This window comes from Solanum lycopersicum, chromosome 10, assembly GCF_036512215.1.
Source record: "Solanum lycopersicum chromosome 10, SLM_r2.1".
In the NCBI taxonomy this organism is placed as follows: Eukaryota; Viridiplantae; Streptophyta; class Magnoliopsida; order Solanales; family Solanaceae; genus Solanum; species Solanum lycopersicum.
The window spans coordinates 22,749,286-22,774,580 of NC_090809.1; the positions used below are offsets into that span (position 1 = coordinate 22,749,286).

General features: G+C 34.3%; 1 pseudogene; it reads left to right on the forward strand.

Annotated features, from left to right (window-relative positions):
* The first annotated feature begins 1,493 nt into the window (after nt 1–1,493).
* LOC109121251 (uncharacterized) lies at nt 1,494–25,131 on the forward strand (annotated as a pseudogene).
* Nucleotides 25,132–25,295: the final 164 nt, after the last annotated feature.

The window sequence follows — 25,295 nt, forward strand, 5'->3', positions numbered from 1 at the left end:
TAAGTTCATGATTTATGATTTATCAATTATGAATTGTGTTCTTCTAAGAATGGGTAACTAAATCCACAACCAGGGTTGTGGGAACCATGGGTGATTAAAAAAATAAGCCTAGCTTAATAACAATTCTAAAATAGGTTATTGCATGCATCGATAATTCTTTCCTTTAGAAGTCTTTTTAAAGAGTGGACACATTAGAACTCGCTTTATTGCTACTTGCTGGACAAAGGGGGGTAGTTAATAGGAAAAGAATAACCGACATAGATTTAGTGGATACTATCCAATTGTCTAGTTGCGATTGATGCAGACTAATAACTATTTTATACATTGAATATGAGGCTTAATATGAAGTTAAGAAAAGGGTTATAAACTTTGACACACGTAGCCGGACCAAGGTACTGGGTGAAATTTTCTAAATGCCGGACCAAAGATTTAGCGATACATAACTTTTATCACTTTTCATGCAAAACACTAGGAAAGAATTGCTATAGCTCGGATTATGGTGTTATGAACCTATGGGAACACTTAGACCCTAGTTTCTCTCAAAACTTAATAAACACCAAAATTCACTCTTGCTATTTGTTTGATTTCACAAAACCCCCACTTTTAATTACTAGTTTTCAAAAAGGACTTGACTCGATAGAGGTAATCGTACATTGAAGTTAAGTATAAATCAATTTCCTTGAGGGATCGACCCCAAACTAATAGTTGGGTTCTTTACTTGATACGACCGCTTATACTTCTTTAGGAAAGTGTAATTTGAGCGTATTAAATTTTAGCGCCGCTGCCAGAGAAAGTGGCTTCTAGATTAACTTTAAGAACAATACTAAATTTTAATCAACAATCTCCTAATTTTACTTTTTTCTTTTGTTTTTTATTTGTCTTTGTTCTAGCTCTAGTGTTTGCCAAGTACACGGAGCCGAGGAGAACCAATCATACCATTCAATTCTAAATTTTACCGAACACTCCACATAATGAATGATTAATAGAATCCAACAAATAAGGTGATGGGATTAACCGTCAGCTGCCTCCACCGGTTGATGCTCACAACCAAGTGATCGTGGAGAACCCTGGTGATGGTGCTTTGAGGATGCGATTTCGTGTTCCACACCCTCAAGAGTTCTATAGGGGCAACATTAACATCACTGACTCTGATGGGTCTCTTATCCTACCTCCTCTACCACAGGGTCACACATTCGTGGTAACTAGTTGCTTGGGGCTATCATATGAGGATTCACATGATCATATTGCCAAATCAAGGTCGGTGCGTAAGACTTGTGTAGGGAGGCTAGGCTTAGACATTGACGTCATCAGGTTAAGAGTGTTCTCTCTCTCAGTGACGGGAGAGGCCACAGTATAGTTTGCTAAGTTGTCCTATAATTCGATCTATACTTGGGACAAGTTGAGGGATTTGTTCCTAGCACAGTACTACCCAGTGTGTAAAAACCTCAACAACAAAGATAGAGTGAACAACTTTGTGCCGGACTTGGGAGTCAATGAGTATCTCTTGGGATATATTCATCTCATTCTTGATAAGTGTCCCAAACCACTGCATTGATGATGAGTCATTAAAAGAGTACTTCTATCGGGGGCAAGATGATAATAATAAGGCAGTGCTTCATACTATTACAGCTGGTTCTTATGGTGAGTACACATATGCAGAGCTCGCGGAGAATTTGAAAAAAATCTCCCACAAAAACAAGGCTTGGAGCACTAGAAAGTCGAACACTGGGAGAAACACCTTTGCATTGCAAGCTACATACAACCCGGCCGTAGGTGAGATTCATGAAAAGATGGCTCAAATGAGAACTGAGCTCGGGTTGGTATTGAAACATGTCACTAGGAGTACAGGTAAAGTAAATGCGGTGAATTATTTGACTAAACCACCACTGTCAGCGGATGACTACTACTATGAAAAAGATTCTTATGCGGCAAACGAGCAAACAGGGGGTTTTCGATTTAACGCCAAGGCTCCAATCAGGAGAATTGGTGCTAAGGTCAAGGAAATCAAGGTTATAACTATGGGAATTACAATAGGGAGGGAAATTATGTTTGATATGGAAACTACAACCATGACAACAACTTCAACCGGGGTAACTATGGTAATAGAAACAATCAAAGTAGGCCCTATCTTCCACGTCAAAATCGGTAAGTTACTCCTGCCGATGATTGATGTAGTATGGCGTGAGTTGAAAATATGTTATAAAATATTATGAGGAGGTTTTATGCTAGTGATGAGCGCGCCAAAAAGTTGAGAAGTGACTTGGCTAATATTGGGAAAAAGATTGAAGCACATGTAGTCTCAATCAAGCGTCTTGAGTTGGAAATGTCCGAATTGTCTACTATAGTGAACCCACGTCAACCGGGTATTCTTCCTAGCAACACCGTCAAAAATCTAAAAAATGATGGACATTGCATGGCAATCACTATTTGAGGGGGTTAGCAAACCATTAATTCAATGATGCCGTCTGGCATAGAAAATGAGTTGCGAAGAGATAATAAGGTAGTGGAAGCTAGTGGTGAGTCGGTAGATAAAACAGTGTAAGAATCAGAGATACCCCAAAAGGTGATCCCTGTTCCGAGACAACCACCACCATTCCCGCAATGATTGGTGAAAAAGAGTGAGGATGGTAAATACTAGCGTTTCATTACTATGTTGAAACAACTTTCCATCACTGTCTCTTTTATAGAAGCTCTTGAACAAACAACCGGTTATGCCATGTGTATGAAAGATATGGTTACAAAGAAGAAATTGGTAAGTTTGAAGGATGATAACCGAATGTAACATTTCAGTGCTATTGCTACAGGGTCTCTTGTGCAAAAGAAAGAAGATCTGGGAGCTTTCACTATTCCATGTACCATCGATTTGTTACACTTTGCTAAAGCACTATGTGTTAGGTGCAAGCATAAATCTGATGCATCTCTCCTTTTATAAGAAACTGGGTTTGGGTGACCCAAAGCCCACTTCGATGTGGTTACTGATGCCAGATCGAACAGTGAAGAGGCCCATTGGGATACTCCATGATTTGATGTGTTAGTGAATGTGGAGTCATTTTTATTTTGCGTCCGATTTTGTGATTCTTTACCGTGAGGTGGATTTTGAGGTGCTTATTATTCTTGGAAGACCATTCCTTGCTACTGGTGTCCATATATCCCAAGTATGTTTTATAATTTTGTCTAAGTTAGGAAACAATTGACGGTCCATTGGATGGATCGTCTATTTATTTATGCACTGCCGCCGGGGTACCGTCAGTTCACAAAAACCAGTGACCCGACCCGACCCTACCGGGTATATTAACATATATCCATTCAGTTACCTCCTTCACCTTTTCAAATTCCCTCTCCAACCATTTCCCTTCTCTTATTCCCTTATTTCTCCATTAACTCCCACAATCACTCATTTTTATTTACATTAAAATCCCAAAACTCCAAAACTCCTAGTATCACAAAACCCTAACCTCCCGAGTTTTCTACTTTAAAAATCAATCGTTTCTTCGGTATGTGTTCGAATGAATCACATAGGTTGGTTGTTGCAAGATGACCCACTCATTCTATCCACTACAGTTACATGTAATTCATTTCCCTCTTCTTAATGAATTCTCGTTCATTTACTTACTGAATCAAATATATTGTATGTGGGTCTGGACTTAGGGACAAGATTGCATGTTATACTTGTTAAAATTAGGTTCTATGTCCCTTGGAATGATAGAAAGTGAATGGGTTGGGGGTGAAATCTGTGTTAATTCAATGTGCTTGTTGTTTTTTTGACTTAGGGCTTGATAGTCTCGTAAAATCCATGATCGAAATTTGCAAAGTCGAAGCCCTAAGGATGATGAATTGGTCTTATTCTTGTTATTACATGTTGGGTGAACTTGTGATGTGCTTTAAATTGTCCATATGTAGAGTTAAAACAAATTCCTAAAACCCTGTCTTTGACCAATAGGACAATACACCGTCTACGGACCATCTGTTGATTGATGGAACATTAATGGAGTCCGTCGATGGCTACACACTGAATCTTCTTAACATTGGAACAACGGAAGTGGACTATGGTCCGTCGATTGATCGACTGGACATTCTGCACGTCCATCGTTTCTAACTGCAACCCTTATTTTTGAACAATTCTGAATTATTCTAAGTGTATGACGGAAGTGGACTGCGGTTCGTCGATTGATTGATAGGACGTTTTTCACGTCGTCATTTCTAAATGAGAGGTCTGTGAACTATAGACTTCTAAAATATTCTAAGATCCACCGACGGACAGTATCAACGGACCTTCGATCCACCGACAAACCATCAATAATGCCCGTCTCCCAATTTTGCAATTCTTCAATGACCTGTATATTGTGTTTCCAGATTATGTGTAAGACACAAAAATGATTTAGGGTATCTAGATCCTAACATGTTTGTATTATAATATTGTATTGAGGCAGTTTGTAAAGTTTGAGGTTATTTGGAAGTCAACAGTTAAGAGACAACCAAGACGTTTGATGACTAGTAACCTATGTGCCTCATGTGTCTATGCATTCTTATATTTGTATCTCATGATCTTATGAAGTCTTAAAATGATTTATAATTATGTTTAAATATGTTATATGGAGTTTCGAGAATTATTGAGGTCAAACAACCAAGAACATCCAAGGCATTCAAAAGATAGCCCTTAAGACGCTCGAGTGTGTCTTGATGGGGCCTAGCCTGTTTGGACAAGTTGCGAGTATATGTTTTGGGTAAAACTCATTCATGTGGGTGGTCTAAAAATTCTTAGTCTTTTATTTACATTGTAAACATCTGGGTACGACTTCTAAAGGTCCCCGCAAAAAGCCCCACAAGATAGACCCAAGGCTGGACAAGACATTCTCTTGGCAGTGTTAATCGCCGGACCAAACGACGACCAGTAGATTGACCAATGGCCCGTTTATGAGGTACCGTCGATGGAAAATTATACTCTGGAGGTCCCAACCCAAAAATTTTCAAATGACAAATCTACAGAAGCCAAAGGACGGCCAGTTGATTAAGCCCATCGATGGTGGCCTGTTACTACTGCCCTGCGTTTGTTTTATTTAAGGGGTGAATGAGAAATTCATCCCATGTCCTAAAATCACTCTAATAAGTTTATCTAGCTATTTTTATGTATATAATTCATCTAAAACGTGAACAACCCATTCCCAATCCCTCTACACGGATTTAACCTTTTCCCCAAAAAATATTCTCCTTTGAAACCATTATTGTTGGTGAAGCTCAAGAACAGATTGGAGCATGGATTTCCATGGATTAACCTTTCACTTGGAGGGTTCTTCTCAATGTTTTGAAAGAAGATTTTATGATCAATCTTTCAATCTAGCCATGAGTTCTTTCTAAAAATATTTTAAATGGTTAAATTATGAGGACTTGATGTTAATGTATTTGTTTGAACGTAATTTTAATCCAATTGCATGATTAACCCATGTTCCCTCCCAAAATCGATTTAGTCCTTGCATGGGCTTTGTGATCTTGACATGTTATCAGTTGATTTGTGATTTTATTATGCTGAAGTGGTTGTATCTACTGTTATTACATGAATTCATGTTGAAAAATCTATGTGGATCAATGTATGATGATTTGGACATGTTTAGCACAATTTTCCATGATTCACAGTAACATTGGTCTTTTAATGATTTTACATGGAATTCAATTTTGTAAGGCTGGTTGTATCTACTGTCTTAATTGGATAGTATTGATGAATTGTAAATAAGTGATTCATTTATATCAATTTATATTACCATATGATTCTTCTATTTTTCATTGATGTCTAAAATCGCATATTCACTATGATCTAGACGTTATGACAATGGTAGTAGGATTTTGTTTAGGTTATGTTTTTCTTAACTACTGACTTATATTGATGATATTAATGAATTGTGGGTATGAAGTCTTGATGATCAAAGAAAATGAGTCTTGGCATGAACTGATCTAGGTTCTTCTAGCCTACAATTTGAATGTTGCAATGAACATTATGTGATCTTATTTCTATGGTAGATGAATCATGATTTAGAGTTTATTTATATCTATTTAGCTACTTCCATAAATGTATATTATTGATGAGAAAAACTAGAGAAGTTACTTGATGATCTATAACTCTCTACTTTCTACCATATATGTGACATAGTGCACTAGTTGAATCATGCTCTTGTGACGACTTGTACATGGTTTTGTTTATGATTTAAGAACTTATAGCTACTGATATATGATTTATAAATGATTAGAAAGGAGTATTGATCAAAGATGAGCAAGGATCAATGAATTGGTAAGAATGAGTCATCCCTCTAGTTTTCTATTTTAATGTAGTTCATGAAGCCTTGTATGGCATTGTGTAGTATGGTTCACTTATGGTGGCAGTGTTTACTTTATTGTCATTATATATTTGTTCACCATGTTTATGAATATATGAACATGTGCTTATGATGATACTATGAGAAGTTTATGCCTAATTTCCTGTTCTAGTTTGGATTTAGATTGTTTGCCCATTGTATAAGCATGTGTATATACATGTTACGGTAAAGCTTAGGTGCTGCCATTGTGAGTAAAAATAGTTAATAATCCCTTACCTATGTACGCCTATGTGAATGCATTAACAGTACGAGTTAGGAGTCTTAAGTGTAATATAAAGTAAAATTGTCTCCTATGCTATTGTGTTTTGTGTGGTCTATTCTTGAAAGAGTATTATGGTCTAAGAGGGTGGCTACCTCAATGTGTTGTGTTGATAGACATTATGTGATCATGCTGACCAATGTACACAATCTCACTCTACATGGTAGCTAAATGAAAGGTAGTTCTCATATTCACAAGTGTCTACTATGCATGTAAAGATGATGTTATGCAAGTATGATATGTGTTTCCTTAGCTAGGATTACTTGATAGGTGTACTAGTATGGGCAGGGGTATGGGACTTTGCCTATGTATAGCACATCTGTACCTTGATAGAATAGTTCTAGTTTTTGTTTCTATATGTATGAATATCAATGTATGAACATGTGTGACTAAGGGTGTTATGTAAAACGTTTTCTCACATATATGTATACACACACATGAACAATGATCTAGTAAATAGAGGAGCCTTGAAAGGTATGCTTAAATGTATCCTAAACTAGATAGTTCTAATAATATATGCTATATCCATCTGTAAGGATCTTCTCACGTGATTTAGGTTGATGAACTTTCATCGATGACTTATGAGCTAAGCATACGAGAAGATAAATCTCCTAAGCATATGTTTTACAAATAAATAATAATGATGGTTTTTTCAATAAAGGGAACTTATCTTATCAATGAGTGAACTTACAGATGTGGGGGTGACACTTTCACACATATGGAAGGTAGGGTTCACTACGGTCCTCACAGGGTGGATAGCCTCATAACACAAAAGGGTGTAGAGTGATATTTCCATGGTTTTCCCCAGGTTCCATAAACTATATTACCACCATAGGATACTAGCTAGTGGATCAACCTAAAATGCTATGTCATGTTTGGTTCTACTTTTGCCGGAAGACCGCCTTTTTTGGTGTGGGGTTTTATGACACCTTATTCAATGTTAGCATCACATGGTCTATGTTGATTAAGGCTATAGTTTCCCTAAAGTAAAATGGACAATGGAAATAAATGAATAAGACCCTAACAAGGATGACTTAAGGGAGGTTACTTAGGATTGGTGGAAGTAATGAACCCTTCTATACATTGCACAAGTAGCTCCTTAGGAAGTTCTAGGAAGATGTTCTAAAATGTATGGTAATGCTTATGTCCATATGCATGACTTTCTAGTATTGGTCTACTTGTTGTGATAAAGATGTTCATGGTATGAGCGTATGTGATATGGTCTTATTCATATACGCACTATCTGAGTCTTAATGACTATATTATTTGAATATCAAGGTTTGTGGTCTCATGAAGGGTTTACTAAGAATGTATGGGGTTATAGGTCTCCATATGCTCATTGCACTAGTAGACAAATATTGGGGTCATGAACAAGGGCTTATAATGATGTATATAAAAATAAATAAAAATATTTTCAAATGGAAGTAGCTTACTATAATGTTCCTAAGGCCTTGACCTAAATGTGTCTTTGTTAGGTCATACTTATATGATGATGTATAAGACTTATGAAGGTTGTATATATGCTTTCTTGTGACCATAAGGTGATACATTGCACCAAGTATCACTAGAGAGTTACTTAGGAAGTTAATGAATAATAGGAAAGAATGCTCACTATAACAAAAAAAAGCTCACGATAATGTGACTCAAAAATGACTTATATTCTATATGTGATCTTATGTAATGTTTGGCCTATGAATATGTTCATATGAAGTATGTGAATGATATAAATTTTAATGTATAAAGGTTTTGTGAAGATTAACTCAAAAAGGCATGAAGTATGATTTCAAGAAAATGTACCATTAAAATGCATGTTTTTGCATGGTTACCATACTTAGTGCATTCTTAAACGAAACCCATTCTTCTTTACTTTTTACACAAAGTGTAGGTTATGGATGCTTAAAGGATGTCTTGAATTGTTAAGAGCTTTATAGATGATAGCCAAGCTCAATGAAAGGATTCCTTAAAGTTCAAGGATCTCGCACTTATTTCTTTACTGTAAAAGTGTATAAGGTTGTACTTATGTTTATGTTTAAGGGACATTTCCCTAATGTACTCTTTGTTTTTGAGTCTAAGATGGAAAAGAGGCAGAATGTCTACATAGGTATTATATTTTATATTTATGAAGCAAAGTTTCTACCATATATGCGTTATGAAGACCTCTGAGAGGTCAAGTACGCCATGTTACTTCTAGGGGGTGCTCCCCGGATGTGACAAATGTGGTATCAGAGAATGAGGTTTTTAAAAGTGGTTTAGGGTCCAAGAAGTCTCATTTTGCCACGTCTAGTAGAGTCTCGTGGCATTGGTGATGAGTGGCGACACATCAAATGGTACGGGAGGCTATAGAACGATAGAGTTTCCCTTTTCCATCATTCTCATATCATGCCATAGAACTCAATTCTCTAAGATCTCTCTCTTATATTTTCTTGTCCGGTGGTCTTTTAAATTTGATTTATTAGATGAGATTGTTCTCTATGTTTGTGGGAGAAAGAGGCGAGTTTAAATGCTTATCTTTGTTTTAGGGTTGAATTAGTATGTGTGAAGGTGAATTTTGCATGTTTTGATGATGTGATTCCATTTATAGCTATGTATGAGACTTATGTGAAATAGCATGATATATTGCAAAATGTATGCCGTGATATAGTCAAAGAATGTTAATAGTTATTATGGTTTCATTTGGAATAATGTGTTTCTACAAGGTTTTACAAGATGGTACAAAAATATTATGATTTGAGCTTCAAATGCTTAGTGACTAGCTATGAAAGCATGCTACCATGAGAATATGTGCTAAAACGTGTTCAATATTTTTCCTTTGTTAATGTGTCATCATTGATAAATAGCCTAAAATGGATTGGAATTTCTTGTATAGACTTTATCCTATGTGTGGAGGTAGTAAGTTTGTCTTGGTAAGATGATAATGTGGGTTATAGTGACCTAGAAGTCACCTTACTATATTGTCCAAATAAAAAGAAGAATTTTTATGGCTAAGTCTCCTTGATGTTTTCCCTAATATTGGATGACCATTTGTGTATGAAAACTAATTTGTTGAATGGTGTGACCTAACTTGATAATTGGAGGATAATTTTCCTAAAATTATAAGGTTTAGAATACCTTGGTGTTCCAATGTTAACTTAATGTAAATTCTTTCTAAAGTGGTTATCACTTGTAAGTGAAGAAAAATGAAGGTTGTTAAGTTAAGATCCTCTAAAGGTTGTGTTAAGTTTCTCTTAATTGGGTTTACCGAAAGTGGGGATGGTGATGGAGTAGTAAGGTTGTAGATATTTTCTATCATGTCCTTCTATTCGGTATGTGTTCATTTACATTAACTTAAGGACATCTTAAGATTCCAAAGTGCATGAAAGATTCTTTTTTATAAAATCCATGTTTTCTCATATTGATTTGCATCTTGATACTCTAGTTGTGCATTTGACTTCATGAGGTAAGGTAAGAAAACATGGTAATAGTCTCTTGTAAGGTGTAATGTTTAGCCTTATAATGGAAAGTTGAGTATCTTTAAAATGAAATATGTTGAGTCTCTTGAAAATTATATGACTTTTATGACTTGGAAAGCATGATTGTAGCCTCACTTTTGAAAAGGGAAAGCATGTTTAGCTAAGTGTTAATGTGTGTGCCTATGATTTGTGTTATTCTTATTAAAATATGCTTATTGTGAAGGTGATTACTATGTTAGAAATCGACATTTTGTGAAATTACTTCCTAATTGTTGTGATGTGCATGGTGTGACTTACCATTTAGACTTCCTAGGAAGAAAACATGATTATGTTTTGGGTTAAAAGTTGAGAATCTCTCATTTTAAAAGGAATTGACCTTGTACTTTCCTTAAGTGTGAACTAATGATACATGTAAGTGTGTTGTAGAGAAGGAAATTCCTCCATGGACACCACTAAGCATGGTATGGTTAAGTATGACCTTCATGGCACTAGGTCTAACCAATAAAGATCTTTTTTGATTCAATTAATTCAAGTCAATGTGCAATGTATGAGCGCCTAATTGCTTATTGAGTGTTGTTGAAATCCTCCTACGTGTAACTTAAAGAGTAGTTTCAAAGTGATGTATTGAAGTGTAATGACCATGTTATAATTAGGAGAAGGATGTTCCTCCTATGAACATGATAAGAGCCTTTGTGTTTGATGCATTAAAGAGTGAGTGAATGAAAATTTTTTTCTTGCTTTTGTGCATTGAGTGCTAAAATAAATTGAAGTTTTATTTTTAAGTTGGTTCATTGACTTGTATTATATGTTATAATATTATGAATGTGATGGAAATTTCTATGATGCAGTGAAGTCCTTGTTGTGATTAAAAAGTCCTAAGTGTCATTCGAGGACGAATTCCCATGTGGGGGATATTGTAAGACCCCAAAATGAGATAGGGTGTCTAGAGCCTAACATGTTTGTCTTAAGGTTCTAAGGTCATAAAATGTATTATAATATTGTATTGAGGCTGTGTGTAATGTTTGAGGTGATTTGGAAGTTAAACGTCAAGGGACGACCAAGACGTTCTACGACTAGTCACCTATGTGCCTCATGTGTCTATGCATGCTTATATTTCAATTTAATGAGTTTATGAAGTCTTAGAATGAGTTATAATGATTTTTAAAGATGGTATATCGAGTTTCGAGATGTTAAAAGGTCAAACGACCAAGAACGTCCAAGGTGTTCGAAAGATAGCCCTTAAGACACTAGAGTGTGTCTTGATGGTTGCAGTGTTCACTCTATTGTCATTATATATCTGTTGACAATGGCCTTGAAGGAAAATGGATGAACATATGAACATTTGCTTATGATGATACTATGAGAAGTTTATGCCTACTTTCCTACTCTAGTTGTGATCTAGGTTGTATGTCTATTGTATAAGCATGTGTATATCTATGTTAAGGTAAAGTATAGGTGCTTCCGTTGGTGATTAAAAATTTCTAATAATACCTTACCTGTGTACCCCAATCTGAATGCATGAAAAGTACAAGTTAGGAGTCTTTAGTGTAATATGAAGTTGACTTGTCTCCTATCCTATTATGTGTGGTCTATGCTTGAAAGAGTATTATAGTCTAGGAGGATGGCTGCCTTATTGTGTTGTTCATAGCCATTATGTGATCATGTTGACCAATGTACACACAAACTCACTCTACATGTATGTTACAGATAGTATAGGTCATGGTATCTAAATGAAAGGTAGTTCTCATATTCACAAGTGTCTACTACTATGCATGTTAAGATGATCTTATTCAAGTATGATATGTGTTTCCGTAGCTAGGATGACCTGGTAGGTGTACTAGTATGGGCAAGGGTATGGGACTTTTCCGATGATGCACATGGGTACCTTGATAGGATAGTTCTAGTTTTCGTTTCTATATTTATGAATATGAATGTATGAACATGTGTGACTTAGGGTGTTATGTCAAAGGTTTGCTCACATATATGTATACGCACACACCTGAATGATGATCTAGTCAATAGAGGAGACTTCAAAGGTTGCTCAAGTGTATCCTAAACTAGATAGTTCTAACAATATATGTTATGTCAATGTGAAAGGATCTTCTCACATGATTTAGGTTGATAAACTTTCATCTATGACCTATTTTCTAAGTATTGAGGGGATAGATCTCCGAAGCCTAGGTAATACAAATAAATGATGATAAAAGTTTTTCAATAAAGGGAACTTAGCTTAGCATCAAGTTAACTTGTAGATGAGGGAGTGACACTTCCCCACATATGGAAGATAGGGTTCACTACGGGCCTCACGGGGTGGATAGCTTCATAACCCAAACGGGTGAAGAGTTATATTTCCATGATTGTCCTCATGTTCCCTAAACTATGTTGCCACCATAGGATACTAGCTAGTTGATCCACCTAAAAATCTATGTCATGTTTGGTTCTACTTTGGCCGGTAGACCACCTTCTTTTGGTCTTGGGTTTTATGACACTAGATTCCATGTTTAGCATCACATGGTCTATGTTGGTTAAGGCTATAGTTTCCTAAAGTAAAATGGACAATGGAAGTAAATGAATAAGACCCTAACTAGGATGACACAAGGGAGGTTAGTTAGGATAAGTTGAAATAGTGAATCCATCTTGACATGCACAAGTAGCTCCTTAGGTGATTCTAGGAAGGTGTTCTAATATATGTTTATGCTTATGTACATATGCATGACTTTGTAGTATTGGTCTACTTGTTGTGATGAAGATGTTCATGGTATGAATCTATGTGATATCATCTTATTCTAATATGCATTATGTGAGTCTTAATGACTATATGATGAAGATTGTTGATATGAATAGAGTTGTCCTTATGTGTTATGTTGATGTATAAATTGAATATCAAGGTTTGTGGTCTCATGAAGGGTTTACTGAGAATGTATGGGGTTATGTGTCTCCAAATGTTCATTGCACGAGTAGACAAATATTGCGGTCATGAACAAGGTCTTATAATGATGTCTATGAAAAAATATAAATATTTACAAATGGAAGTAGCTTATTGTAATGTTTCTAAGGTCTTGACTTAAATGTGTCTTTGATAGGTTGTACTTATATGATTATCTGTGATGACTTATGTAGGTTGTATATATTATTTCTTGTGACCTTAACGTGATGCGATGCAACAAGTATCACTACAGGGTTACTTGGGAAGTTAATGAATAATAGGAAAGAGTGCTCACTGTAACATAAAAACAGCTCACTATAATGTGACTCAAAAATGACATAAATTCTATATGTGATCTTATGTAATGATTGTCCTTTGAATATGTTTTATATAAAGTATGTGAATGACATAAATGTTATTGTCTAAAGGTTATATGAATATTTACTCAAAAAGGCATGAAGTATGATTTCAAGAAAATATCCATTTGAAATGCATGTTTTTGCATGATTGTCATACTTAGTGTATTCTTGTTCTTTTCTAATTCTTATCTACATTTTATACAAAGTGTAGGTAATGAATTCTTAAAGGATGTCTTGAATGGTGTAGATCTTGATAGATGATTGCAAAGCTCAATTAAAGGAATCCTTAAGTTCATGGATCTCCTACTTCTGCCTTTACTGTAAAGTGTGTAAGGTTGTACTTATGTTTATGTTTAAGGGTCGTGTCCCCAATGTACTCTATGTTCTTGAGTCTAAGATGACAAAGAGACTAAATGTCTAAATATGTATTATATTTTATATATATGAAGTGAAGTTGTCCAATCTGGGGAGCACCCCCTAGAAGTAACATGGTGTACTTGACCTCTCGGAGGTCTTGCACAAGCCCATAGTTATAATTAATCGTATCGACATAGTAAATTTAGCGGAAAATTTAAAACTTTTCATAGAACCTCATTTGTTAGAAACTTTACCTCATATACATATAAAATATAAGTCATAATACATATATAGACTCAAAGTCTCTTTGCCATCTTAGACTCAACAAAATTAGAATACATTAGGAAACGATCCATAATACATAAGACATAACTATACAATCTTTAAACATTTTACATTAATACATGAGTAGGGAATCCTAGGAACTTAAGGACCCCTTTCCTTGAGCTTGGGAATAACATATCAAGCTCCTCAATGATAGACATCCTTTAAGCATCCATAACCTACATTGTGTAAAAAGTAGAGAAGAATGGGATTAGTACAAGAATGCACTAAGTATGACAACCATGCAAAATACATTTAAAAGGGACATTTTCTTCAAATCATACTTCATGCCTTTTTGAGTAAATCTTTATAAAACCTTTAAAAAAATAACATTTATATCATTCACATACTTCATATAAGCATATTCAAATGTCAAACACTTCATAATATCACTTATCAAGTTTATTACATAATTGAGTCACTTTACACTCAGCTCAATTCCCTTAATAGTGAACTATTTTCTTTATTATTCATTAACTTCTGAAGTAACCCTCTAGTGATACTTGGTACAATGCATCACCTTAAGGCCACAAGAATACATACATAAAATCTATACATAGGCAACACATAACATTATAAAAGTATAGTACAACATAGACATAGTTAAGTCAAGACCTTTATCATATAGTCAACAAGATCAACATCATGCATAAAGACTCATATTTGCACATCTTCATAACAAGTAGACAAATACTACAATGTCATGCATAAAAAACACATACACAGTGACATGCATTAGAACACCTTCGTAGAACTTCCTAAGGAGCTACTTGTGCAATGTCTAGATGGGTTCATTACTTCTACATATGGTAAGTAACATCCCTTAAGTAATTCTAGTTAGGGTCCTAGTCATTTTATTCCTTTGTCCATTTTTTAATTTAGCAAAACTACAGCCTTAAGCAACATAGACCATGTGATGCTAAACGTGGAATCTGGTGTCATAGAACCCCACACCAAAAGGTGGTCGTCTACCGGCCAAAGTAGAACCAAATGTGATATAGCTTTCTAGGTGTATCCACTAGCTAGTATCCTATGGTGGAAACATTGTTATAGAATTTGGAGGTACATGTGAAAACCCTCTTTATGCCAAGATTATCTATTGTAGTTATTCACTTATGGAAACCTATTTATGCACATTGAGGCATTGTGGTTATCCACCTCATGAGATTTATGATGACCTACCTTCAAACAACTATAGGGGACACACAATCATATTCAAGTTCACTCGGTGCTAAGCTAATTACCTTCATGAAAAGCCTTTATTATATTTTTACTTTATAAAAACATAGGTTTAGGAGAGTCATCTGCTCATATGCTTAACTCATAGGTCATAGACGGAAGTACATCAACCTAAATTATGTAAAGAATCCCTTCATATGAACATCGCATATGTAAAACATCATCTAGTTTAGGGTACACATGAATACACATTCAAGGCCCCTCTCTTGACTAGGTCTTCATAGATGTGTGTGTATACATATATGTGAGCAAACCTTTCACATAACATATTATGACACATGTAAAACATATATATTCATACATATAGAAACCAAAACTAGAACTATCCTATCAAGGCACACATGTGCAATTCATAGGAAAAGTCCTATACTGTCACAACCCGAAACCATACCCTAGATGATAGGGTAAATTCTTGGATTTTCATATCATTCATGGCATATGCATAGTGAAAAGTAATGCGGAATTAAAATTTTTAACAAAATATAATATCCTCTTTAAAATCTTTTCATATAAAAGTAATCGGAAATACTAAGTCTCAATCTCATCATCTTAAGAAACAAGAATACTTGGGATAGGGACCATACTTCAAAATACGAATATATAAATACTTAGTCTATTACAATACACTGAATGAAAACATAAAGACATATATGATCTCGAATCAAGTGAGGACATACTTCAAATTCTCTTGAACGATCTTCTAAGTCCAAGTCTTCACTTCTCAAAGCTCCTCACCTACCAAGAACTATATAATAGATAAAAACATGGAGATAGTACAACCACATGTACTAAGTATGACATTATGCATAAAAATCATGAACATGGACTTTATTGGAAATATGCATCTTTTCATTTTAAAAACATATTTTAATCATAATAAGATCATAAATACATTTAGAAACACATAATATACTTCTAGCATGTAATTTTCTCACTTAAAGTCATCCTAAGATTCACTTAAGTCACACAAAGAGAGACCAACCATAAATCATTTTTAGATGTGCTAAAGGATCCTTAGGATTACTTATAATGAGTCACAAACACACATCAAGACATCAAGCATATCATCATATAAACACTATGACATTTCCTCATCAAAGGCTATCAAAAGACATACTTAAGTAGGTCAAGAAGATAACGTCCATTATTGAGCCCTTCAAGACAACCTAAATAATCCTTATGACTTCCTAAATTCTGATCATTTCCACATAATCAACATATTCCCTAGTTAGAGTCATTCGTAAGACTCATCTCGGTAAGATACGAAGTGACCATTCCTATGCCCCCTTCACACCTTAAATAGACAACCCTTAACTACTCTAGATAGATACTTATTCCTTATACATACTCCATAACATAAGTCATTAGTTCATTAAGACTAATACATGACATAAAGGTATTCCGTAGACTTTTAAACTCCTCTAACACTATATAGTGCCTCATACCACTACCTAAACTTCTTAAAGTCCTCTAATGCTAATAGGTATTCCATATGATGAGAATATGCAATAACCGACATATACCATGATAGCTAGACATGGAATCCGGATTTCTATCCTACTCCAATGAGGTTGTTCTACTTGCCAATGGTAGAACTTAGACACATCCCACGTAGGCAAATGATAAAGGAATATGAAGGGCATGCTATGTATTCTAGTCTCTCACTTAACTAGAACTACTTTCCCTTACCATACTCACTTGGTGCTAGCCTTCATTCTCATAGAGTAATTCATACTGTAGGTTCACATAAAAGGGATCCATATCAAGTTTATAACCCAATCACATTTACCCTTCTAAGGAAGGTCCTTTAGGGCTACGTCACTATGGCGACAAGAAGATCATGATGACTTTCCTAAGGATTAATATGATTCCGTTCCATCCAACTAACCATAAGTCCATCATTCCTTTACTTTGGGGTATACCACTATGGCTTACACTTCAATGAATCTTAACCATACCCTTAAGTCAAGGTTTGCACATAAAAGACTCTCATAACATCCTTTAAAGTCACATGTCAATCATACATTCAAGACTAAGAGTTATAACACCCTAAATCAAGACATCACAGATTCATAACCATATTCATATCAAGCAAGAGATACAAGTCAACTAAGACAAGATACACATACTTCAATCTTAACACATAATACAAGTCATTTCTAGAAAAAACTCTAAAACAGCCTAAAATCTTCAAGACATCCTATATGTTATCATAACATCGTTAATATACTCCACATAGAATCATAAAGTCAATTAGGAATAACTAAGATTTAACCTAACATTATAATCATAATGTCAATGTCATAGTCTAACATGATCACTTAAGGAAACATAAGTAGAAGAATACATATATGACTATATAATTTCACATGTAGATAGATAATGTCATGCTTTATATTATCAAACTACAACAATAGCCACATAACCTCAAGTAGTTGCCAATAAGGTCATGCACATAATGTTTCATAAATTAACGCCGACAAGGCTACGTCAATTGCAAGTAAAACACATAACACCACCAACATAAGTGGACCATACCAATCGCAATAGAATCGAAGAATAAATAATGTCAAATTAAGAAAATCCGGGCTGCATACCTTCATTCCCTTATTCACACTTCAATTCAATGCTAAATCGTCCAACTCAACATCACAAGGCCTTATCCAAGGCCATAACCAACAATGTAAGAAATAATAATAAAATCCAATGAAATCTCTATCAATTAAATCAAGGTTTTACAATGTAGGATCAATTAGATAACAATTGAATACAATTCTTATATCATTAGAAAGTCCATAGTAAACTACAAAGTAATTCATCAACATTAGCTTAATATCAAGTAACCCACATTATAGTCAAAAACTAGGGTTCATCAATTTACATGTGTTCATAGGTAATGTAGATTCAAATCATCAATACAGTATCAACTAGATAATAGTTAAATTTTTAGAAATCATTTATGCAATAAACCATGGTAGAATCATGAAATTGGACAATTCACTTTAGAAAATGTTGAAAAAACATCTTGAGAGTTGGGCTCCTTGATGAAACGAGTTTCAAGGATAAAAAGGAAAACCTAAAGGATGGTAATTCTTCACTTTAATGAAGAATTTTGACACAAAAACCCCTAACCAAGTTGACTCTTTAAGTTGTACTTTAGTGGAGGTTTTGGGATATTTTCTAAGTGTTTTGGGTTTATGATTTTGAAGAATGAAGTCTTCCATGTGATTAACCCTTATATAGATAATCAAAATACCCAAATAACCCTCAATAAACCCTCCAACACTTAATTTAGAAGTGGGGTGAGCAGCACCTGTGCAGGAACAGGTCACGCGATGACATGCCCTCAACGGGGCGTCACCACCTCGACGGGCTGTCACAGGCCTCCGTCGGTGGTAAAAATGGCTGGACAAGCTTCCATTAATGACACAAGGCTAAGTCCCTCACGACTGGACTCTTTGATGGGGCGTTACAGCCACGACTGGCCGTTGAGTGCTCCGTCGCCAGGGTATTCCTAGGACAGCCTGCACAATGATTTTGGGTCTTTCCTCAAGAACCCTTTCGTGGTCCTTGGGGATAATTTTCCGAATGTCTCCAACCCATTTATACCGTATATAAATCACATGTATTTCATCCAAAAGGAACACGTAAAACTCAACGAAACTCACCTAGACGTACAAGGTCGACTCAAAGTATATATTTGAATGTCATGGACGTTTTTGTTCGTTTGACCTCCAAACTTCACGAAACTTTAATCACTGCCTATACATACTATAATAACACCATTAAGAACCTTCACGAATCATGAAACACACATAAAAACATTGAACCACATAAGAGACATTTAGGTGACATAGTCGTCCCTTGATGTTTGACTTCCAACACACCTAATACTTTAGCTACAGCCTCTATACCATATATTAGGCATGTTAAGGACCTTATAACATCAATACCAATATATTGGATCAAGCTAAACAAGATCATCATTGGGGTGTTACAATCTCCTCCACTTGGACAACATTCATCCTCAAATGACATTTACCACTCTCCTAATACTTCCAAGATTATAGACTCAACTAACAGCTAATAACCATTCCATACAACACATAATAACCAAGAAACCATCAATTTCACATAGTCAAGAGATTCATAGCACAACAAGAAAATTAAAAACAATTCTATAACTCAATATGCTACAATACTTACATTCTTCAATACAAATTGTAAAAACTCATTTTATGCTTAATTCATACTTATATACATTAATTCTAAACAAATTACAATATTCATAGGCAAATAAATCAGTTAGTCATTTTCTCATAATATGGCAGCATGTAGTTTTAAAGCAACAGTGGTTTTAAAGAAACTTTTCAAAAATCCACATTTTAAACAATTCATGATATAAACATGCTAATATGCAAAAAAATATCATATAAACACATCTTACAAAATAATCATGGCTTCATAAACACATAGTGAAAGAAGTTAATGAAATTAAACTTAAACCGAACTCCTAAACTTCATGCACAAGCAACAATTTTGAGGACTTGTATCCCATCTACAAACCATACACCCCCACTTAGAAGGAACTCATATTTTAACAAAAGAAAGAGAACTTACAAACATCATCATCCCTCTCCTTCTCATCCGGCTTTTCCACCATAGAACGGAGTGCATAAAAATGCCTCTTTGTTGAAGCATCATCTTTTGGAACACTAGGAGAAACTTTCTTACCCTCTCTACCTCTAGAAGCAACCATAGGACAATCTCTCACTTTGTGCACATCTTTACCACAACCAAAGTAACTCCCGGTACCCAATAGACACTCACCAAAATGTTTCTTGCGACAATTTGCACAAGTAGGATTGCCATTCTTGGAACCACCTCCTTTCTCAACCTTGAACTTAACAGTCCTAGATTCTCCTTGGTATTAAACCTTCTTCTTAAGCCTACTTTTCCCTTGATCATTAGCACCACTCCTTTTAAAACTTCTAGCCATCCTCCTAAGTTTAGACTCTTAAATAGATTGTGCATACACCATGAGTCTTGCTAGGGTCATATCATTATGTAGCATAGCGGTACGACATTTTTCCATCACTAAGTCGGCTACACCCATCACAAAATGACTCATTTCATCTCTTGGATTAGGGGCATACCTAGACAATATTGAGAATTTCAAAGAGTACTCCTCCACACTCATATTGCCTTTCTTGATATTGATAATCACCTCTACCTTGATTTCTCTCCTCTCTAGGGGAAAGTACATACCAAGAAAATCTTTCTTAAATTCTTCCCATTCAATAGGACCCGATCCTTCCGGACTATTATTCTTCAATTGAGTGAACCAAATTTGAAAAAAATCCCTCAATTGATACGAATCCAACTCCGTCTTCTCCCTAGATGTAACCCCCACAACACTTAAAACTTTGTAAACTCCATCAAGAAACTCTTGGGGATCCTCATTTTCCTTATAGCCAAGAAAGATAAGAGGATTCATCCTCAGAAAATCTCTCAACCTGGATGACATAGTGCTCTCAAAAACCTTAGGAATCATATTCAAATTAGCCTACGTAGTCAAGACTCAGGCTATAGCAATCAAAGCCTGTCTCATATCCCTATTATACATCTCTGGAACCTCAATACCTCCTTCCACATTAGGAATAGGATTACCTTGGGGAGGCACTTGGGCATCTTGAGCACCTTAAACTCCTTTTCCACCTTGAGGAACTTGATCAACTTGAGGGGGAACCTACTCATTCACCCTCTCCTCTTCCAACCTTTTAGCGGACAGTAATAACTCCTATTAAACAAAAGGAAACTCATAAGAAGGATAATCATAACATTTACTCTACCGCACGATATAGGATAAGAAGAGAAGGGAAACTCTATCGTCCTATAGCCTCTTTCCCATAGATGTGTCACGACTCATACCGATGGTCAAGACTCTTATAGATGTGACTTGATGAGAATTATTGATTCCTAATACTACTTCCACCAACATATTCTCTGATACCAATCTTTGTCACAACCCTAAACCATACCCTATAAGATAGGGTACAATCTTAGATTGTAACCGCCATAGTTGACCTCTCGTAGATCTAAGACAATCCCTTTCATATCATTAATTACATATAATTAGTGAAAAGTAGTGCGGAATTAAAACTTTTCACAAAATGTGATATCGTCTTCAAAATCACTTTCATATAAATGTAATAGTAAATACTAAACCTCCATCTCATCATCTTAAGACACAAGAGTACTTGGGACATGGCCCATACTTCAAAATACGAATATAAAAATACTTAGTCTATTACAATACTTTGAATGAAAACATAAAGACACATATGCCCTCGAGACAATTGAGGACATACTTCAACTTCTCTCTTGAGAGTTCAAAAGCTAGAAGAAAATGCAGAAAAATCTAAACCTACAAGTCAGCAGCAAGACTATAAACATGCGGAGCTACGTCGTTCGACAGATGCTAAACAGCCAGAGCTAAAAGGAGACATTGGGAAACTCCCTAAAACCAATAACGTTGCTAATGTTGCAGGTACAAGCACAAGAGCTACGGAAAAAACTACAACAAAAAATACAAACCTAAACAGCTTATTTACAAAACCATTTATCCCAAAGGTACAAATAGTAGATACCCCAACACCACAAACATCTACATATGCAGCCAGCCTGCATAAGGAAAAGAAAACATATAACCATATATCCCAAGCTTACATCGAAAACCTATACAAAATACAAAATTTTTTAAATCTCAAACCCAAATCTACCATAACCACAGAAAAAACCTAGGACTATTTAACCCAAAAATTACAAGGTTATAACAAGCTAATTGCACAACCAAAAATGACTCCAAATCTAGTTAAGACTTGTTATAATTATGGACTATTAAATATAGTTTATACATATACAGGAGAAGAGATAAGTGGAATCCCGGAGGTCCACAAATCATTTTTGATATACAAAAAAATAACAAAAGGAAACTTATTTTTTATAAGATTCTATACAGCACCAGCTGAGATACTTTATGACGAGATAAAACCAATGATCCAAATAGTAAAAATTGGATTAACACGAGAGATAATAATACCAGAAGACATAGGGCTACAGCCAGAGATACCAAAAGTTGAGATACCTAGTTTTTATGCAAACAAAAGAATAATTAGGTTATCAACTATCATACAGGAGTTAGCTAATAACTATTTACAAGGAAATGCCATATGGAGCTATTATTCAAGAGACCATTTAATGATATATGCCAATTCGCGAGAGATAAGGCAAGCAGATATGGAGAAAGTCCAGAAATGGATTTTTGTCCTTATTAAAACCAGAAGCTACTCTAACAACTAGAGCAATAAAACAAGGATTCATCTCTAAAGAACTAATGACAGGATATTTCAAGTTAGTTGGTCATAAATATCCAGACCATATATGTTCTAAGTGTAACCAAGGTGATGACATAATCCCTGAGGTACAACTAGAATAAAATAACTTGCAAAAAAATAAGATACTTTATGTAAAGTAATAATATAATAGTATTATTGTAATTGTATTTTATTCTTTTGCGTCGGGCATATGCAAAAGTAAAGGCCAGTATGTAAAGAAATAAAGTAGAAAGTTAGTGTGTCGGCCATAAAAGACCAATTATGTAAAAAGTATTTTGTCTTTCATAAAGTAAATAGTGTGTGTCGGCCAGAAATAAAAAGAAGAGGCCATTATGTAAAGATAGAAATAGTGAGTATTTTGTTTTTTGCGTCGGCCAAATATAATTAGGCCATGTGTAAAAGTAAGTGTCGGTCATTTGTATTGGCCATACATGTAAATTTGGTTGTATAAATAGAGGGTTCTCCCTCATAATAAAATCATCCCTTTCATATACATTTCTCTCTCACTCTTAGTTCCGCTTCCACCCTACAATGGTATCAGAGCTAGATAATCAAAACTAGAACTATGAAAAACAAATCAGATGCAACAAATCTACAGAAACAGGTATACACATTTAAGTTCATGAGTAGCTATACTAATTTATTCCTGATAATATCTTGTTGATTATAATTATTTATCATGTTTTAATAATGTTATAATAACCATCTTTTAGAAAGTTTGCTACAAAAATATTCTGCGAATAAGAATGCCCAAACTATGCCATCCTAAAGTTGAAACCAATAGGCAAGAAGGCCGTTTAGGAGAGTAAACAAAGTTGAGGCGCTGTTAGGATAACTAATCAAAGAAGAAAACTGTAGTAGTGACCAGCCGAGATGATTATTAAACCATTATTATTACATAATAAATAACTATAATCCATTGAGAGGTTGGAAGGAATAAAATCTTTAGCGAACAAATGAATAAAATGAACTCCTATTTATTAGATGATGATGTTAATTACAAAACATTAATACTCTATATATTAAAAGATCTTAATACAGATATAAAAAGAGAAATTTATGATATGTTGATAACATATGAAGTAATAGAAGTAACAACCCAAGGTTGAACTAAATTAGATATACAAAATGATTTTTATGATGAATATTATTTTGACATATATAATTTATATGATGATCTAGAGATATTCAGGGATCAATGATTGAACCAAAAAAGTTTGAAGTTTGGCAAAAATGGAGTAATAATAATTATAAGATAAAATTTATTAAAGAGTCAAACAAATTAAGTAAACTTTTTAAAATATTGTATAGAAAAATATAAATGAATAATACAACAAGTAAAGAAACAAAAATAACAAAAACCAAGATAGATAAAAAGGTACGAAAGATATGGAAAAAATTAAAATCCTTATACATAGAATATAAACTATCACAACTTATTAAAACAAGTGATGATGAGGCAAATTATTTGATAAATATAATTTCAAAAATAGAATACAAATATGTTTGTTATTTGAAAAAACAGTATGAACAAAGAAACATATAGGCAACAATTAATAGAAAAAATAGATGAAAAAAGGACAAGAACTACAACATAGGAAAGAAAGATTAATAGAAAACATGTTAGCAGGAGTATGCAAAAATTCGATATTAGCACAAAGAAAAGCTATATTTATGTTAGAAATACAAATAGATCACCTTGAATATAAATTACAGCATGACATAATACATAAATTATAATGAATAAAGAAGAATTTGCAGTAGACGAAAAGACATATGAAAATCAAGACGGAATGATAATAAAAATAATATTTTCAAATTTAGGAAGGAGATATAAAAAAGTTGGAAATAATTTATATTTAATGATAGAAAAAGAAACAGCAAAATTAGAAGATAGTCTAACAGCTATGATAAGAATAACAAAAGAAAATGAAGAAATAAACAAATCAAAAGAAATCGAAAAAATAAAAATACAAGCAAAACAAGAAGCACAACATTTGGAAGAAATAAAAAATACAAGAATAAGTGAATTAGAAAAAGAATTAGCTAGGTTAAAATTATTATATGAAACTAAACAAAAACAGATAGAAAGAGAAAAAGATCTAGAATTAACTAATGAAATAAAAGAAATGGAACAAAAACTAAATGAAAACCTTGAAGTAAATGAAATAGACAAAAATGAATCATATACAATAAATGACCAAAAATTAGAAATAAGTGATATAAGTGAGACATATACAGAAATTCTAGAACAGATAAATAAACTGAAAAAATTAGAAATAAACACAGGAGATATGAATCGACCTAGTACGTCAAGAGTTAAAACTCCAGACAATAGTCCCAGAAATAGTCCTAGAATTAGTCCTAGATGGACACCACCAACTTATTATACAGAAAGTTATCAACAATCAGATAGAACTAACGCAATATGGAATAGTAGATTAAATAAAAATTGGACACCAAGACCAATAAACGAACAATATAATTTCTTAGATCTAGTTTGTGTCACAGATACAAATAAAGCAATATTACTATGGATAGGAAATATATCTAAGCAACTAATAGATAACAGAATAAAAACAACAGAAACACCAAGGTATATAGAAAGAACATTTGTAGG